This window comes from Bos grunniens, chromosome 10 (assembly GCF_055505025.1).
Source record: "Bos grunniens cultivar Pamir isolate PY7600 chromosome 10, Bosgru_T2T1.0, whole genome shotgun sequence".
NCBI lineage: Eukaryota > Metazoa > Chordata > Mammalia > Artiodactyla > Bovidae > Bos > Bos grunniens.
In genome coordinates, this window is record NC_141174.1 from 10,654,779 (window position 1) to 10,675,136 (window position 20,358).

Sequence of the window (20,358 nt, forward strand, 5' to 3'; positions counted from 1 at the left end):
CGATGAGTCAGTCCTGGGCCCCGCTGATGTAAGATGGACTAAAACTGGTTCCGGTTCTCCTGTCCAGGACCCCCTCCCTTCTCCTCGCCTCTCTTTATTCCACTAAACGGTTGGAGCCATAAGTAGGCTGACTGGTCCAGATCGTTGGTTGGGTTTCCTGGGTGTGTTAGCTTGCTCGAGCTGCCCAAAAAAGTTACCACAAGCTGGGTGTCCTAAAACAAGAGAAATCCATTCTCTCCTCGTTCTGGAGGCTAGAAACCTGGGGTCAGTGTATCAGGAGAGACGTGCTCGCTCAAAAGACTGCAAGGAAGAGTCCTTCCCTGCCTCTTCTAGCCTCTGATAGTTACTGGCAGTTCTGGGCCTTTCTTGTTTTATGGCAGCATAACTTCAATCTCTGAATCTATCTCTCCATGGTTTTCCCTGTGTATCCGAGTTTCCCTGTCCCTTGTGAGGACACCAGTGGCTGGATTAAAAACCCACTCTAGTCCAGTGTGAAAGTGAAAAGCGAAAGTGTCAGTTACTCAGTCATGTCCAACTTTTTGCTACCCTTTGGGCTGTAGCCCTCCAGGCTCCTCTGTCCATGGACTTCTCCAGGTAAGAATACTGGAGTGGATAGCAGTTCCCTTCTCCAGGACATCTTCCTGACCCAGGGGTCGAAATCCGGTCTCCTGCACTGCAGGCAGAGTCTTTACCATCTGAGCCACCAGGGAAGCCTCATTTTAAATAGATTACATTTGCAAAGACTGTATTTCCTGATAAGCTCACATTCACAGGTTCTGGGAGTTAGGACATCAGCCTGTCTTTTGGGAAGATACAGTTGAGCCCAGTGTGCTAGATAAGTGTCTACTGCATAAGTCAAAGGTAATAATAGTACTGGTTTATCATTCTGATGGAGAAAATTGATGTCTTCTCATGTGTCTGGTGATGTAGTTGAGTCGATCCTGTTCCGCTCTCTTGCCCCACCCTGTGAGTTACCAACAGTACTTATTTTCTAAGTAGCCAATTGGGATAATTATCCTGGAGCAAATAATGCCCATCTCCATTCCTTCACACAATTAAATGTAAATTAATGAGTAGAGACTTTGTTTCATTCATTTCTATATTCTCAGCATCTTTAAGCCATCATCAACGTGGGACAGAGTAAGCCCAGCAGCCCTTTATTTATTTATCCAGCATTTATTGTGTGACTCCTCTTGGCCAGAATCTGTGCTGGGTCTGGGGGAGACAGAGCTGAAACCAGTAGTAACTGCATTTTGTGGAGCATCTACTGTTTTTTTTTTTTTTCTGGACACTGGAACAGGCTCTTTGCATACTTTATCATGGATTCTCACAAAATCCACAAAGTTGGTATTATATCCCTATTTTATAGATGAAAAAACTGGGTGTTAAACTGTTACACTTTGACTAAAATATGCTGCCAAGAATCGAGCTTGAACTTGAATGGTTGCTGTGGGCTTGCGTTTTCTCTGCCTTGGAGTGAAGGTTTCTGGATAGTATTCCCAGTTGTTTCCCCAGAAATCGAATAGAGTATTTTTAAAACTAGGTCATCTTTTCAGTATAATGGATTTTAATAAAATATGTAGATAGAAAGGAACTGATATTTTGTCTAACATAACACCTCATGGCCAAAAGCAGAAGTGGGAACTATATACTTTCTGGCAAATGTAAACCTTTAATAATAATAGCACCCAGTTAATAAGAAGTAGTAATGTGAGAAATGATGGGGAAAAAAATCACCGTTTTCCAATCTCTATGCAGGTATAACTAGGCCCTGATTCTCAATGGTTGCTTAGCTCACAAAACCAGAGGTAGTTGATATGAATTGCCTCCTGATGGAAGGACATAAGACCACCTATCAATTTAATATCCTATCCAGAAATTAAATCTGAATATTTGCAAGCCCCTAGATCTAACTATAAATTCACAGGAAACGCAGGAGGTGGAGGAACTTGTTAAATCACAGTATCATCAAAATGTTGATTGTGGGACAATCTATATGACAAAAGAACCAGGTTTAATGAATTGCCAGGAAGAAAATAAAGATGGAAAGATAAAAAAAGAACTTTTATATTTAAAAAAGCAACATTTGTCAACTAATTACAGGATTGATTTGAATAAGGAACCAAAGAATCTTTGATATTTGGAGAAATTTTCATACTGACTAGATATTAAGTAATTATAGTTTTCTGATGTAACATTTTTGGGTATGCTTGCAAACCTATTCCTTATCTTTTGGATATACATGTAGAAATGTTTTTGAATAAAATGATATGATACTGGAATTTGCTTATTCCATTCGGGTAGGGTAAAAGGACATTTGAATACATTGATAATTATCGAAGCTGGTGGTACCTACGTGGCGATTTGTTAGACTTTTCTCTCTTACTTTTGTGTATGTTTGAAATTTTCCATAAAAAAAGATTTAAAAATAGTTCTGCCAAAAGGAAGTAGTTCAGAAGAGCTGATAAATCGAAAAGGATGAAGGAAAAAAAAAATCAGCGTCCACATGAAAATAAGCTGGTCCATTTCCTACTGGAGTTGTGTTCATTTACTAGTTATTCTGATGGACCTGGGAACAGCAGCTGAGTAGACCCCGGGCTGAGGGGTCATGAACCACAGAAACATTATTTCTCTATTAAAGCAATCGTCATGCTCCACCACCGAGGCCTTTAGAGCGATGGTCACTACCCGGTATTCATGCTGTTACCTGGAACTCTGCTGTTTAAAGAACGTTTTATGTACTCTTTTGGTTAATCTTCAATCACAGGCTCGTGAAGTAGATAATATTATCCTTACCTGAGAGACCAAGAAGCTGAGTCCCCGCCTGTAACGGGACCAGAGCATAACGTAGCTGAGCTGGGGCCCAAGCCCTGCCTCTGGTGCCGTCAAGAAGGCTCCTTCCCCACAGCCCTCCTGACCCTGCACCAGCCAAAGCAAACATTTCTGTCTTTTAAATGCATGCCTCTGTCAGAGGAGGGCTGTGCTACCTCTGCTGGTGTGGACTTCTTTCTGGATGGACAGTCTTTGCTGAATATAATTAAGGATAAGAAACACTGCATTGGGCATGAAAATGATGCTAAATTGTAGGGCAGGGTAGGGACAGGTGGCCCCAAATGCATAAGCTCCTTACCATCTTCTGGGTACCCTGCTGAAAGCGACCGTCTAGCATTGGGTCAGAGTCAAAGGGGAGGAGGGAAGAAGCTAGGCTCTTTGTCCTTCTTTTTCTTTTAACCCTTAGAGGAAAATGCATCGCTTGTAGCCAGTTGTGTCTCTCCTCTTCTTCCCGTCTTTCTGCTGGCCTCTCCGAGACTTAGCTCACCTTCAAGGCTTTTCCTGCTGGGAAGGGAGGATGGGGAACAGAGAGAGAGAGAGATTGGCAGGAGAATCAGATCCAAGCGCCTGGAATCAAGCTAAGGCCCAGAGTGATGTCCCAAACCATAGGGATGCTTCTGTAGCTGTCCTAGGGGAAGAAGAACCCAGTGGACTGATCCTGAAGGTCTCTGGCTTTTAAAGGAAAATAGATTCAGAGAGTTAAGGAGATTTGATTCCCGATATCCCTAGACAGTTTTTCTAAGAGAAACGAATCGGTCAAATCACTTCTCAAGTGACCTTTAAATTCTAAGAATGCGAGACAAGCTATTTCTAAGTAAATATTTGATGCTTGTTCTAACTTGTGTACTAACATTATGTCAGATTTGTGATACCGTATATTCTGTGTGTGCGATACCAATAGAATATCTTGGTGTCCCTGTGCACATTTAAGCATTGTTTTATGACTGAGACAATATAATAAGGTACGTGCCCACAGTACCTTATCAGTCAAAAAATGTGCAGCTTCCTGTCAGTCTGGAGGTTCCTGTTTTTCTTTATCTACCCAAGGACCCTGGCTATTTACAAAATGCCGTGATCTCCCGTCACCTGGTCCCTGGCCCCATTTCTCTGCTCGTACCTAGCTACCTGCTGTAAGGCCTGAAGTTCTATCCAGGAAGGAAACACGATGTTGGCAACCCTGATCCACAGGTTTAGGTCAGCCACAGGTGACCCACACATTTTCCAAATGTTATTTCATTCACTGATCAGTAAAAAGGAAGGATCGTAGAGGCTAACCTCTCAGAATCTCTGAGCTCACAGAACATCATTCTGCTATTCAAATGAGATTTGTTGTATCTCTCATTTTACCAGATCTTATATCTGGCGTGAATAGGAAGCCAGAGGCAGGTTTGGGAATGGAACTCCCAGTTGCATTATCTCTAAGGGAACATGGGCACCACTTTCTAGTACCACCGTGAGGAATGTGCTGTGCCAAAGATCAGGGTTGCCAACATCGTGTTTCCTTCCTGGATAGAACTTCAGGCCTTACAGCAGGTAGCTAGGTACGAGCAGAGAAATGGGGCCAGGGACCAGGTGACGGGAGATCACGGCATTTTGTAAATAGCCAGGGTCCTTGGGTAGATAAAGAAAAACAGGAACCTCCAGACTGACAGGAAGCTGCACATTTTTTGATTGATAAGTATCCTGGAAGTGGACAAAGAAAGGCGGGAAAAGTCAGGAATCTCTCTTATCCAAATGTAACTTGTTGTTTGTGATGCTCTCATTACAATAAAATTAGCCTTACAGATAAGAAACACTCATCATGCACCAAAGTGGTGACTTTTCTGATCTGAGTAAGGACAAAGCCCCTCCTCCCCTTGGAAAGATTGGAGCTGGGATGAAAATCAGGAGTTACAGCCCCCAAACTCCTCCTCCCCCAGTGACTATCCCGCCCCCTCATTTGCATGCCCCTCATCACCAGCTGATGCTGACTATGACAGCTGAGATGGCTGGATGGCATCACTGACTCACTGGACATGAGTTTGAGCAAACTCCGGGAGTTGATGATGGATAGGGAGGCCTGACATGCTGCGGTCCACAGGGTCACAAAGAGTCTGAGATGACTGAGCAACTGAACCACATAACCGGCTTGCTGAAGAAACCCAGGGCGGCAGCTCCTCTTCTGTTCCGCCTGCTCTCTGTCTCAGGGTCTATTCTTTCTTAAGTCAACTCTCACTTCACTTTCTTAGCCTCCTAGCTTCATCCCTGAATTCTCTTGCAATGAAGAAAGAACCTTTAAGTCCACTGAGAACACATTGGACCAGCCCTTACTGTGCACTTGTTGTGTGCTGGGTGTGCGCTCTGAGATGGCTGTCTCAATCTGAAACGGGTTAGTAATAGCCCCGCTTCATCAGATTGTTGAGAGTAAGGCTTCATGAAATTAACAAGTGCAAAGCATTAAAAAATGTGCAGAGTGGCAGCTGAGGTGCCGTTGTCACTGTTATTGATCCTCGCAGTGACTGGTAGTGTGTTTTCAGTCTTCGGGTCCTCTCCATTCTGGACGCAGGTGTCACGTGTGGGGTTTAGACAGAGCTGGGAAAGGAAGTCAGAGAAGGCAATGGCACCCCACTCCAGTATTCTTGCCTGGAAAATCCCATGGACGGAGGAGCCTGGTAGGCTGCAGTCCATGGGGTCGCTAGGAGTCAGACATGACTGAGAGACTTCAGTTTCACTTTTCACTTTCCTGCATTGGAGAAGGAAATGGCAACCCACTCCAGTGTTCTTGCCTGGAGAATTGCAGGGACGGCGGAGCCTGGTAGGCTGCCGTCTCTGGGGTCGCACAGAGTCGGACATGACTGAAGCGACTTAGCAGCAGCAGCAGGGAAAGGAAGTGGGCGTTCTGACATTGAGTCACAAAGTGTCCTGTGACCCACGTAAGGGACCCTTTAGTAAAGCAGGATTCCCATGTTATAGATCTACCTTTGACTTTTTTTTTGACTCTGACTTGCTAGTAGTCATTCTGTGTGCTATTATGGAAAATCCTGAAAATATAAGAACACATCAGTTCAGTTCAGCCGCTCAGTCCTGTCCAACTCTTTGCAACCCCATGGACTGCTGCACACCTTAGCACTTTAATATACTTTAATATTAAATTAAATATACTGTATACTTTAATTCCAGTTGTGTTATTTTTCTGGTTGTGTTATTTTTAAAAGGCTATTTATGTGTGCTTTACATGCATAAATATTTCTGAAGCAGATACATAAGAAATTCCTAGCCTCTGGGGAATGTGGCTGGTTGTTAGAATAGGCAGATATTTACTTTTTATTTTATATCCTTACAGACTGCTTGAAATGTTTTGTCTTGAATTTTTCTCTAAGTTTAAAAAATTAAAAAAAGAAAAAGGAAGGTGTGTTAGTCTAATCAGGCTGCTATAACAAAATACTACAGATTGAGTGACTTATAAGCAACAGAAATTTATTTTTCGTAGTTCTGGAAGCTGGAAGGCTGAGATCAGGTCAGGGTCCTCTTTCGAGTCTCAGACTTCTTGTTGTATCATCACGTGGAGGAAGGGCTCCTTTATCAGAGATCGCCAGTGCCATTCACGAGGCTCCACCCTCGACCTAATCACCTCCCGAAGCCCCACCTCCTAACCCCATCGCTTTGGGCGTTGGATTCCAGCATGTGAATTTGGGGAGGATTTAAACATTCAGACGAAAACTATGCCAGTAATCCATCTCTGTATTTCTCGAACCTCAAAGACCTCCTGGTCCCAAGTAGAAAACATCTGGAAAATGAAACTTGACACTTTAAGTCCTGATCTTGGAGATTCACAATAGCTGCATGTTAAAGGTTGTGAGTGGAGAAGGCAATGGCACCCCACTCCAGTACTCTTGCCTGGAAAATCCCATGGACGGAGGAGCCTGGTAGGCTGCAGTCGATGGGGTTGCTAAGAGTCGGGCACGACTGAGCGACTTCACTTTCACTTTCATGCATTGGAGAAGGAAATGGCAACCCACTCCAGTGTTCTCGCCTGGAGAATCCCAGGGACGGGGGAGCCTGGTGGGCTGCCATCTATGGGATCACGCAGAGTCGGACACGACTGAAGCGACTTAGCAGCAATGGTTTCGAGGAGCTTCGGGCTTTCCAGGTGGCTCAGCGGTAAAGAATCCACCTGCCAATGCAGGAGACCTGCGTTTGATCCCTGGGTCGGGAAGATCCCCTGGAGAAGAAAGTGGCACCCCACTCCAGTGTTCTTGCCTGGGACGTTCCATGGACAGAGGAGCTTGGCGGGCTTCAGTCTGTGGGATCACAGAGTCAGACGCAGCTTAACAACTGAACAACAACAGTAAAGAAACCTGTACAGCACATTTTTGGGTTTTTTTACTTTTATTATACCTGTTAGTATCTTGCAGAAGTACATTTCATGGCACATCAGTTTTGGAAATGGTATATAAAAAAATTAAGCCTTCGGTCAACTGCAGGATCCCTCCCATTTATGAAAGACTTCATTTCAGGACTGATCAACAGCCAAGCTCTCAGGTAACAAGTTCTTGCCTTTTCCATGTGCCTCCATTCCTTTAATCTTGATTTTCTGATACCCGTTTCAAGAATGTGCCTCTTATACAAGGCAAGGAATCTTCCTTTTCTGAAACTGAGAGCCTAAAAGAGAAATTCATTCTCTGAATTGCATCCAGGCTCTCCCACTCATGGCCTTTCCAGGCCCCTGCACCGAGGTTGCCCCCTTCCTCTCATTTTCTGTGCTAGGATTGATGCTCAGACAGAGGAGAAACAAATTACAGGGTTCCATGTGAAAGTATGTGCACAAAAGCCTGGCCTTCTCAAAGTAAGCTTTGCACTGAGCTTTTGGAATCTAACTTCCCAAGTGTTATCTGCTTCCCCGAGTACCCAGGCTTGTGCAGATGGAGTTTGAAGTTCAGGAAGTATTCACAAAGGAAATCAGAAGCAATATTTCCAAGACCCTCCCTGTCTGTGCCTGGCCTCTCCCTCCTCCTGGGTGCGCCCGCCCCGCCTGGGAAGGCCAGTGAGTAACCTGCAGGGTTTTTTTTTTTTTTTTTTCTTCTTGGCCCTTCCCACCCAGACGGGAGGACGGAGTGGCAGACAGGCAGCAGGCAGGAGGCAGGGAGTCCTGTTCCAGCATGCATGCGGCATACCTCTTCCCGCACCCACGTCTGGACCCCTCGCCACCCTCCAGCACCCCACGAGGAGCCTGAGCCCCAGCAAGGGTCTGCAGGGGGCCTCTGCCCCCCATGGTAAGGGCTGCCAGCAGTGGGACCACTTCATTCATCATATTTGCTTTTGGTGTTGGCTTTCCTTTTCCATCGTGTTTAAGATGGGAGAGTTTCAGATAGAATCGAAGTTGTTTGGTTTGGTTGATTGGCTCATTCTCAGTGGTCCCAAGACAAAGGCAAGTCCTCCCAGCAGGGTTTATCAGAACTTGTAATCTGATAGCCGGGCCTTGAGCAACATTTCACCTTCTTATTACTTCTGGTTAGTTGAGTTTACCTTTTGGCCCCCGTAGGAAAGAAAATGGCATTGCTTACCAAATAGGTTTTTGGAGAAGGAAAGGCAGGTAAGAATTGTGGGCATTTTAATCCCGTGGGCACCCCTGACTCATTGAAATGTAGCTGAATCATTAGCATAGCTTTAAAATAGACCAAATGACATTTCCTCTCAAACCTGGTAAACAGAAAGCCGTATTTTCAGTATTGAATGAAAGATGCCAGCAGAAAGGTTTGAGTCAAAGGGTTAGAAGGTAAGTCGGTCAAAGGGTTAGAAGATAAGTCGATCTCGTTAAGGATATCTGAACGTGGAAGTGTAAGTCTGTGGTGCTCTGGGAAGAGAGAAGTCAGATGTTCAATGTGGGATTCATGTGGTATTTCGGGGAGAAAACTGAGACCTTTGTGTGGTGTGAGGAGAAGTCTGTGAGGGGAGAGTCTCGAGGCAAATGGAGGAGGTTGGGAAGCAGGTTTTTTTGCATGGAGCTGGTGCCAAGGACTTCTCCCTCGATTGCTGGGGGTGAGAGTAATTCAGAGCAATCAAGCGCTGCATTGTTCACAGGCTTCTGAGTTCCAAATATTTATTCTGAACACAAGCTGTTGACTGCACTGGCATGCGTAGGAATGAAACGGCTGCCTCTGGGTCCTTGCCTTGCCTGAACTTTAATACCTAAGGAGATTTCAAGAAAAATGTTGTCGGAAAGACAACATTTGTGTAAGTGTCACGTGAATTTGATACTACACTGGGCGTGCTTCGTGCTCAGGCGTGTCCGACTCTTTGGCGACCCTGTGGAATGTAGCCCGCCAGGCTCCTCTGTCCATGGAATTCTCCAGGCAAGAATACTGGAGTAGGCTCCCATTTCCTCCTCGAAGGGATCTTCCCAACCCAGGGATCGAACCCACATCTCCTGCATCTCCCGCATTGGTAGTGGGATTCTTTACCACTGAGCCACCTGGGAAGCTCTGATACTTCACCAGTATATCTGAGACGCTCTGTTCTTTTAATAGCCATGAGGAGTTATACCATGATTAAATTAGAGTGTGGAGATGATGAGCTAAGTGATTTTGTAGGAGAATGGCAAGGGAAACTGCAATAGAAATTGCCCAAGCCAGAAGCACTTCCAAGACACATGTGAGAGTTTGGTGTCCAGGTGTCTGCAAATGCAGCCCTGGTTCTTTCTTGGCTCTGCAAGCAACTGAAGGATTCTCTATAAGGAGCACCCTGTACTTAGCATGTCTAGGGTTTTAGAGCAGTAGTGAATAATAGTCCTGAAAAGTAGTGTACCCGGAAGGGGGTGAAGTTGGGGGGTGTGTGTGTGTGTGTATGTGTGTGTGTGTGTTGAAGTAGGGAGGGGCACAGACAGGGTGAATATCTCCTTAGATAGCATACCCCTCTTTTATGTTTCAGAAAGTACAGGATGGCTTTTGCTGAACAGAAATCAGCGATTTGTCATCATTGTCATTATCAATGTTCCTGTGGTGATAATGCCATTTAGTTTGCTTTTTTACAGTTCCGGATTCCCCTTGGCTAATTAATCAAATGCACAGATTGACTGCAGTCCGATCAACCAGCCCATAGAAGGCATCCGAGAATGCCACTTACTTTGTAGCCAAGGGAGCAAGAGATGGGGGAGGCTGGGTACCTTTATGATGATTTTACCTCGTGACGCAAGGTTTCAGCGTGTGACTCTTTACAGTCGTGATCAAAAAAACAGATGCTCCTCCAGGCCACCTGTGGACTTAGCAGAAGCTGCAGCCCTTCTGGCTCTCCTAGGCATTTGTGCTTTGGATGCTAAGTGTTACGGTATAAAACCGTCACCATTCTTACCAAACCTCCTCCTCTCCCAGATTCAGTGCTCAGGAATAGAATACAGATCTGAAGACTGTAGACAACATTTCTTCTTATAGAAGTCCTGTTCTAAACGTTTTCAGAACTTACTAGAATTTCTTCATAGATCGAGTGCAGTATCTTCTGAGGCATCTTTATGATGAATTTCTCGCTGCTTTTTTCGTTGTGTTTTTCATCCTCTCCTGTTTCTTAGTCTTTGAAGCAGTGCTCCAACCAGGCAGCATGAAAAATGACTCTGTTAAACAGGAACCAAACCATGCACTTGAGCCGGCCTTGCCCTTGAGCTTTCCCCCACGTTCCCCAGAGAGCCTCAGGCCCTGCCTAACCCCAGCCACTCTATGTTTTCTGCTTTCTGCAGTTCCTTTCTCTAGCACCTCCCGCTGCCCCAGACCTCACAAGCAGGTGTGGAGAGAAGTTGAGTGGAGTGCCCCGAAAGGTCGTGCTAATTTTTCTAAAACACAGAAAGCAGCACCTTAATGGTAGGGATGCTCTAATAGCTGCTGCACACATGAGGGGCGGGGTCAGGGAAGACAGTTGTGGATTCAGCCACTGTTGTTCAGTCGCTCAGTCGTGTCCGACTCTTTGCGACCCCATGAATCGCAGCACGCCAGGCCTCCCTGTCTATCACCAACTCCCAGAGTTCACTCAGACTCACGTCCATCGAGTCAGTGATGCCATCCAGCCATCTCATCCTCTGTCGTCCCCTTCTCCTCCTGCCTCCAATCCCTTCCACCATCAGAGTCTTTTCCAGTGAATCAACTCTTAGCACGAGGTGGCCAAAGTACTGGAGTTTCAGCTTTAGCATCATTCCTTCCACAGAAATCCCAGGGCTGATCTCCTTCAGAATGGACTGGTTGGATCTCCTTGCAGTCCAAGGGACTCTCAAGAGTCTTCTCCAACACCGCAGTTCAAAAGCATCAATTCTTCAGCACTCAGCTTTCTTTATAGTCCAGCTCTCCCATCCATACATGACTAATGGAAAAACTGTAGCTCAGACGCTGTAGTTTAGTGCATTTCTTAAATGGTCACAGGGCAAGGGTAACCAAGGGGGGAAGTGGGAATGAAGAGGGCTTCGCCAGCAGCTGGGGGCTGAAATATAATTAGCCTCAGCCTGTAATCTTCAGGGAGCTCCGGTTTCCTGCTCCTCAAGGCCATTTGCTGCTCTCGGGTGTCTCCTTTTTTCTGTAATACTTCTTGTGCATTGCTGCTCTTCATGTTAATGTTGCGGGGTCCTTTGGAGGCTGTAACCCTGGTGATCATTCATTCACCTTTCATCTGTACGGACGTCCTAAACGAGGAAGACGTGTCACAGAAAGACTTGCCCTGAGCAAATCCTCATGAGGGTAGCACGCCACCCAGCCTCATCTTTAAAAGCCTCAAAGGATAAAATAAAATGTGATGAGAGTAAATAGATTACTTTTGCTTTCATTTGAGACCAAGATCTTGAGGACTAAGGTGTGTGTGCGCACGCATCTGCAGGCAGGAATAGAAATGAGGAACGTCAGAAGGAACTTCAACCTGGGGATTTTAGGACATTGTGAGATGAAGGTGAAAACTTCGGCCCGCGCTTGGAAGCCCCATTTGGCTGGAGCCAACGTTTTTTCTCATTAGGTTGTGTAATAGAGTGATTGCAAATAATGGCCCCAGTTATTTCCCTCTTTGGATGTAGTCCCTGTGATGTGACTTTGAAGCTTCTCTTATCAAACAGTGGAGTCTGTTTTCCCAGCCCTTGAGTCTGTGCCTGGCTTCCGAAGTGACTTAGGCCATAACCGTTGCAGAAGGAAAGGTGTGCTCGTGTACTGGTCCTCAGCCTAGGTCTGAAGAGGCCTCACACACTTCTGCTTCAGTTCAGTTCAGTCCCAGTCAGGTCTGACTCCTTGCAGCCCCATGGACCGCAGCACGCCAGGCCTCTCTGTCCATCACCAACTCCTGGAGCTTACTGAAACTTCTGCTTGCTCCCTGGAATCCAGCCCAGTCACCACAGGGACACTCCTGGACTCACTTGCTGTGGCCCTAAGACCCTTGTCACCCTAGCCGATAGTGATCTTGTACCAGACATGTGGATGAAGCAATCCTAGACCAGCCAAGCTGACTTAGACCCATGAGCAGGTCCAGCAGAGATCAGGCAAACTGATCCAGGTTCATAGTTCATGAGTAGTAGCTCAGGCTACTGAGTTGTGGGATGGTTTATTATGCTAACACTAACTGGTGGATGCATGTGGTCCTCTGGAAACAGTCCCTCAGTGTCCACTTTTGGGTCTGTTATTGTCATCACAAATGCTTAGTGAGACTCAACATAAGAGATTCAGTCATTGGAGGGAGGGGTTTTATGAGGTGTGGGAGCAGGGATGGGGGGAGTCTCAATTCTTATCTTTGTCAGCGTTACTTTGAGACCTTTTTAACAACACAGCCAGCTGGGCCTTGTACCACAGTAGTCAACTGAATATCTACAGATCAGAACTAGGAATCTGTAATTTAGAAGCTCTGGTGATTGGGTAATATTGAAAGCCACTCTCCAGTGGTCTTGTCAATTCCTTCCATTACTGAAAGATGTTATGATTCCAGATCACCTGTGCTTAGGCATAGAACACTCAAGTGGTTCAGAGTTCACCACTGACTCGGTGTACTTCCAGCTGCTTAAGTAAACCTTATAATCATCTTTGAGCAAAAGAACATTGACCTGAGCCTACATGGGGAAAAGTTCACAGGTGCAGGCTGATGATGGCTGGAATTGCGTGTTGTTTATCCGTGTAGCCCCTGGGATTTAGAACGTGGTGTGGACTTCATGCACATAAATCTTGGGTGTTGGGGATGTAATGGGACCCTGCTTTAGTGTAATGGGAGAAATCAGAGATCCATGACTTGTTATGTATTAAGGAAACGGCAAAAAGTGAAAAGCAAACTTTTAATTCATAAACTGCAGGTTAATTTTTGCTATGGTGGATATATCAGTTAGTTATTGATGTACTAATGCTGTGTTACAAGCAACCACAAAATCTCAGCAGCATACAACAGTATGCTTTAACCCCATGACTGTAGGTTGGGGTGTGGAGAATCAGCTGATCTTGTCTGGGCTTCGGGCATGGCTTTATTCTCCGTGTGCCTCCTCCTCCCCCCTGGAACCAGCTGTTAGTTTGGGCACGCTCTTCTCATGGCGATGGCAGAGATACAAGAGTGCAAACCACGGCGAGCACACTCATTTCAGTCTTCTGGTTATGTCATTAATGTTTACCTCCTGGAGAGCAATGTAAGTCAAATCGCCAAGTCCATCGTCAAAGGGTGGGGAAAAGTATATTGGCAGGGAGAGACCGTAAAGTCATGGGACAAAGGGCAGGGATACTGCGAGGGGTGACGAATCAGGACTATTACAGTTAAGCTTCCTTAGTGGGGGAGTGGTGTGTGTGTGTGAGTGTGTGTGTGTGTGTGTCCTTTTGCCTGCTTCGAAAAGCTGGTGGAGTCATAGCAGGATGTCAGAGTAACAGGAGGCAGAAAGTGTCCATCTCCTGGAACCAGCCGGTTCCTTGTAATGTGGAAGTAAGCATCAGACTCTCTGCTACTGGGATCTAGCCAATGGAATTTTAAAGGGAAGGAATTCCTGCAGGGACTTCAAACTTGACAGATACAGACATGGCACCGGAATTCCAACAAAATGCCTGCGTTTCCATTCTTGCTCTGTCGTCCAAAATGCAAAGGGGTATGTGGGTGGGGGGGGGTCACTGGGCTTGGCCATGGATTTCCAGGACGGCACTGTTTGAGTGGAGTCATAACTTTACCTCACACATCCCTTTGCTATCGTCACTTTTTCTCTTAGACCAGGTTTCCGTGTAGTCTGAACACTTAGGACCTTTTGCTTTTCGACGGAAATGAAAGTGCACCCTGTAAAAGTGGTGACTCCAGTTTAATTTGGGGACCTTACCTTAGCCTGGGAGACAGCCTCTCAGATATCTCTAAGGAACTACTCGGAAGAGGTCAAGGAGGAGCCAGAATATATATGAATCTTTTTATTTTTGCTGGGAAAAAAAAAAAAAGCCTGTGTAGTCAAACATCCAATGATGACTGCTAATCACAAAGAACACACGTCTCAAGCTAATGGTTTTAACTTAGTGATTTTGTGCTTCTCTATGTGTGGCAAGATGCAGGAATCCGGGAGTCACTGAATTTTTTACTTCTCTATGGATCTTATCTAGGGGCTGGTATATCCAAAGCCCAGAATGCTTCCTGTTTTACTCCACCGTGAATTCCCCTCAGGGCACACTGTTGGTGGAAGACAGTGGTCACCAGTTACTTGATCCTTATAAAACTGGAATGGTGGGTAACATTCTTTTCTTTATATCCCTAAACCCTTCTCTAGCAATGCAGTGGTTAAATGAGATTTGGGTGAGGACCCTTCCTTGATGGTCCGTTTTCCCTGATGTGTTCTGTGCAAGACTTGTACCTGTGCGTCTGGTTCAGATAGGAAGCCAGGGTTCTAAAAGATGATTGAGGTTCTCAGGACAGAGAGCCTGTTTTACAGGGTGGTGGTGGTGGTGTAGTTGCTCAGTCGCGTCTGACTCTGTGACTCCATGGACTGTAGCTCACCAGACTCCTCTCTCCGTCGAATTTATCAGGCAAGAATGCTGGAGTGCAGTGCCACTTCCTTCTCCAGAGGATCTTCCCAACCCAAGAATCAAACTCGTGTCTCTCCCCTCCATTAGCAGGCAGGTTACCACTGAGCCACCTGGGGAGCCCGTTTTACAGTGTTACTAAGCGTAATGACGGAGTACTTTATTTCCAGCACTGCTGCTGATCCATGTGCCTTTGGATCCATGTAGTGTATCAAATTTACCTCCGAGGAAACTGAGGTACAAAGGTTTATGTAACTTCCCTGAGACCATGTCTTACTAGCCAGCCAAGATTAGTAACCTGTCTTCTTGGTTTTTCAGCTTTTGCTTGATTTTTCCATGCTGCCTCATTTCACAAAAATACATATAAGGATATCATTACCTACAGAGTTTATCCTCCTAAGAAACCCTGCCCTTCTGGTATTTATTGTCCATGGGAAACAAGCAAGTCTAGTAGGAAGGTATTCAGTGGCATGAGATTTCACACCACAAGGTTAGAGAAAGTAAGCTGGATTAGAGGCCATTTCTAAATTGTATTTCCTGAGGTTTCTTTGTTACTCTGTCGATCCCAGAAATAAATTGGGATGAGGGCTGTTGATAGGATGCTCCCAGGGTCCTTAGGACAGTGTTTCTTTTGTGTATTTTCTGAGCCCTCACCTGCTGTTTCTGTTCCCAGGTGACAGCTCAGCAACTGCTTGCAGTGTTCTCTGACGAATAGTTTCTATTCTATCTGGACAACTGATTTGAGTAAATAGCTCATTTAAACTAATGCTTTTTAGGAGGCATGATGTGATTGAGATGTGCCTTGCTAGTGGTGTTTTTGTCAAAGCAACACATGTAAACTATCAAAGAATTGCAGTCGTCTCGAATATATAGGGTCTGCTACAACTAACGGAGAAGGCGATTACACCCCACTCCAGTACTCTTACCTGGAAATCCCACGGATGGAGGAGCCTGGTAGGCTGCAGTCCGTGGGGTCGCTAAGAGTCAGACACTACTGAGCGACTTCACTTTCACTTTTCACTTTTCACTTTCATGCATTGGAGAAGGAAATGGCAACCCACTCCAGTGTTCTTGCCTGGAGAATCCCAGGGACAGGGGAGCCTGGTGGGCTGCCGTCTATGGGGTCGCACAGAGTCGGACACGACTGAAGTGACTTAGCAGCAGCAGCAGCAGCTACAACTAATGTTCCAGCTAGTTTCTTGGGTAGGTTGTTTCCATTCTGGTGATGGCTTTTTTGAAAAAGGTGTCTCCCTTGTAACCCTGTTGCCGCAGAGTATATTGTTCTTTGAGCAGTGATTTAATATCCTGTTCCACCCTCTTGCATAATGCCAAGAGCCATGTCTGTATGGTTTTCCAGGGAAAACCTAGGAACCAGCCTAAAGGAATCAAAATAAATGGCCATTTGATAAATGAATGTGTGAGTGAATGTTAAGATTGTAACATCCAGCTCCTAGAAAACTTTAGGATTCGTTCCAGGTGTTTCTGCCCCTGGAAAGGGCCAGCAAAGGGTTAATGTGCTTTTTGGGAGCAGGTGGGATTTGGATATGGTTCTCTGCAGAGCTGCTGGAATCACATTCTTTCTGCTACTATAGCAACAGGTTGAGAATTCTGCCGGGCCTTGTCTTCTGCCTACATCGGAGATGGCCGAGTGCAGGCGACTTCATTGTCTGGTGGAGGGGACAACGGCTTTGTCTTTTTTTCTCTGCGATGTTTCGATGAAGCAGCTTTTTGGCAGAGACCAAGAGGCCAACACAAAGCAAGGGCTAAGAATCACGGAAAGGCAGAGAGAGATTTTGTTTTGATTGGAGCAACAGTTCCAATCTCTTGTCCCTTGAAGAGGTGTGAGGCAGCGGGAAGAATTGAGGTTTAATCTCTCGTCAATAGAATCTTTTTTTTCCCCCTTTTTAATGAGACCTCTGTTCTGAGAGCTCTCCTCAAGCCAATCAGGAAAGATAAGTGGTGACGTTTGTTTTCCCCTGGTGTCACGGAGAGGAAAGGAAACAGAATCTGCTGAGAAAGGTGCTTAGGTGCTGTTGACTTCCTAGGAGGCTTCACAGGCACCTGAAAATTGCCCCATGTGTCACTCGGGGTGATGCTTGCCATCTGGGGGTGGGGGTGGGGGTGATCTGAGTTTAGGGCTAATTGTAGTTCTCGCTGGGCTGATAGATGAAGTCTCTAGACTTTAACTGTCACTTCAGATTGATTTATCGCGTCGCCACACTGCTGTTACCACTGTTATCACTCCCACCCCTGGTTTGCACTTTGCTTGCGGATGGGGATATCTGCCTGGCTCACTCTTTGTTCCTGATTTACAAATACCTTTTGGTCAAAAAAACCCAAAAAACAAAAAATCCCATATCAAGTCATTCTTCAGAAGCAGCACTGATCCCTTTTTTATTAAAAGCTTAAAAACCTTTTATTCCCAACCCACTCTCTCCTTAGTTGCTAAGTCATGTCCGACTCTTATGACCCCATGGACTGTAACCTGCCAGGCTCCTTTGTCCATGGGATTCTCCAGGCAAGAATACTGCAGTGGGTTGCCATTTCCTTCTTCAGGAGAACCCACTACATACCATTTGAATATGGGATAAGCCCTTGATCTTTACATCTCAGAGTCCTGGCCGTAACTGTGTTTAGCTTCACTCATAGCTCAGCTGGTAAAGAATCTGCCTGCAATGCAGGAAATCCTGGTTCAATTCCTGGGTCAGGAAGATCCTCTGGAGAAGGGATAGGCTACCCACTTCAGTATTCTTGGGCTCTCCTGGTGGCTCAGCTGGTAAAGAATACTCCAGCAATGCTGGAGACCTGGGTTCAATCCCTGGGTTGGGAAGATCCCCTGGAGAGGGGAAAGGCTCCCCACTCCAGTAGCCTTTAAGTCCTTTGTGGCCACTGAAACTGCTCTTCTTGTTGCTGTAGTCACAGGGTGCTCCAGGGAGCTCCGGGCTGGGAACCAGGAGCCTGGGGTCTTGTCCTAGCTGGAGGGGCCTTGGGCAGCTCATACAGGGATTTTTAACTCTGTTACATGTAAAGTAAAAGATTTGGACGACATTCCTAACATTTCTTTCATGTCTCTCCCACACACGAAGTGGTACTGCAGCTGTTTTAGAAGTAGAAAAGCCCTTTGCTTTGTTGACTGTCTTATAATTTGCAACTCTTTTAACTCCTGCTCAGACTTTAGGCTTCTGTTTCAGTGTCACTGACCCCCAGACTAGATCAGGCCCCGGGCACATGTTCCCTGATGGTATGTTCTTTTCTTTCACCATACTTACCGTGGCTTGTAATTACCCATTTATTTATTTTTCTCATTTAATTTTCTTTCTTGGTATGAGCCTGAGGGCTCTCTGAGGCATGTACCCAGTGCGTTTTGTTCACCGCTGGTTCTGCACGTGGAAGCTGCCCAGTGAATACTGTTGTGTGGCTGACAGGTTCCATGGAGCGTGAGAAGTGATTGGATCAGCCTCTGCCCTCAAGGGTCTTCAGATTTGCTCTCGCTTTTCCTCTTCTCTAGCATCATCCCAGTCTACACCCAAAATATGCTGCAAGAAATGAAAACCAAACAAAAAACCCTGGGTTCTTGTCACTGATCTGTGTATTCATTCAATAGACTTTATTTTTCCTCGACTGGACCAATTAGTCTCTTGTGTCAGAATCCATGAAATGAACCAAGACTCTGAAAGGAGATTTTAGAAGATAGTATATAGAATGGAGAAGGCAATGGCAACCCACTCCAGTATCCTTGCCTGGAAAATCTCATGGACAGAGGAGCCTCGTGGGCTGCAGTCCATGGGGTCGCAAAGAGTTGGGTACGACTGAGCGACTAACGCTTACTTACTTATATAGAATGGAGGGCTTCCCTGGTGGCTCATCGGTCAAGAATCTGCCTGCCATTGCAGGAGACACCAGTTCGATCTCTGGATCGGGAAGATCCCCTGGAGAAGGAAATGCCAATCTACCCCAGTATTCTTACCTGGAAAATTTCATGGACAGAGGAGCCTGGAAGGCTACAGTCCATGGGGTTGCAAAGAGTCTGACACAACATAGTTACTAAACAACAACAACAATATAGAACGGCAGTGGTGGCCAAAAAAAAAAAAAAAAAAAGAAGGAAAGAAAGAGAGGGAGGGAGAAGGAGATGAAGAGGAAGAGGAGGCAGAGACCAGAAGGGCAGTGAAAACCTCAGCTGTGTCTCTTTAATTAATTTGCTGGTAAGTGTCCTCTTTTTTTGACTGCCAGGCTTTACAAGCAAAGACATGTTTCTTCAATAGAATTCTTACCCGAAGTGTTGAGTCATGGTATGGAGAGTTGGCAACAAAAGGTGATTACGAATACACAAAAAGTTGACTGGACATCAGAAATCTCTTTGCTTTAATTACCGGAAAGATACTAATTTTCAGAAGGATTGGTGGATTCCTGTAAACCCATACAGTTGTGATCAATAACAGGCCTCTGCATTGTGAAACAGAGCGAGCCAGTACACAATAAAACAGCCAGGAGCAATTTGACTTTAAACAGCAAGCCAGGTCTAGATGATGCCAGGAGGGAAGAGCAAGAATTCCTTAGGTTGGGAGGTGCAATGGATGCTCATCAGTCAGCCAGGTGCAGGAGGCAGGGGAAGAGATTGAATTAGAAGATGCAACTCCTTTTGGTCTCAGTGAATTTGCAATTTGTAGGGGAAGGGGCTTAGGGGAGTTTTACTTACTAAATTTTGGTAGGAAGCATGAAATTAGTAGCTTCAAAAAGCCAAAGCAGCTTCAGTTTCTTTCGAGAAGAGGTATATATAGAGAGAATACAGGCAGGTGAAGGCAGGTAGTCCCTCTCCCGGTTCTGCGCCTAGAGGCCCCCTTTACTGGCAGAGGACAGCCTTTCCCTGTGTGGCTGCACCTGCCTCCCTTTCTCCCCAGCGCCCAGACACAGAGGCAATTAACAGGCTGCGCTGTGCTCGGTCCAGCTGGGAGCGTGGACCCCAACCCGGCTGTTCCTCCCAAAGCCATTTCAGGAAGCGAGGAAGGACTAAACCATGAGTCTCTCTTCTCCGTGGGGAGGAAGGAACGCCAGCCAAGAATGCAAGGTGTGCCTGTGGGCTTTGTGCCTGTGCTGCCTAAGACACAAACACACACACACCACATCACACACCACACACACACACAGACACTACACACACACACACACCGCATACACACACACCACACTATACACACACACACACATCCACTTTGCTTATTCACATAGTTAAGCAGAGACAGTATGGTATGCTGTGCTGGCCAAAAACCAGGAAATAACTGTGTTGGAGTAAAATGCAGCCAAGCCAAGCATCAGGCTCTCATGTCTCCCTGGGCAATATAAATTGCCCACTCCTTTATTTACAAGAATAGACACAGCAAGGATAATCTGTGGGGATAGGGTACTTTACTATCTGATGTCTCCTGGCCAGTTTGTTTCAGAGAAGGTCAGCTATAAGCAATCTCTTGGGTTTCCTGGAGATTTACCTTTTTTTTTTTTTTTTAAAGAGCTGTCAGGACAAATATCACTTTAACAAAATTTTCTAAAAAGAAAGAAAAAAGTATTTATTCATTTA

The 20,358-nt window shown here is 45.7% G+C and overlaps 1 protein-coding gene and 1 long non-coding RNA gene across 9 annotated transcripts in view; one reads left to right on the forward strand and one right to left on the reverse strand.

The window, feature by feature from the left end:
* STON2 (stonin 2) overlaps positions 1-20,358 on the forward strand; it is a 184,652-nt gene that overhangs the window by 110,332 nt on the left and 53,962 nt on the right. The gene's annotated exons all lie outside the window — the stretch shown is intronic.
* Positions 18,146-19,609, reverse strand: LOC147363908 (uncharacterized). Of its 3 annotated transcripts, none has more exons than XR_015133905.1 (2): positions 19,483-19,609; positions 18,146-18,319 (listed from the first exon to the last, which is right to left on the reverse strand). It is a non-coding gene; the product is annotated as an uncharacterized LOC147363908 (long non-coding RNA). The 3 variants fall into 3 exon arrangements; XR_015133906.1 differs by lacking the exon at positions 19,483-19,609 and adding an exon at positions 19,058-19,189; XR_015133907.1 differs by lacking the exon at positions 19,483-19,609 and adding an exon at positions 18,751-18,857.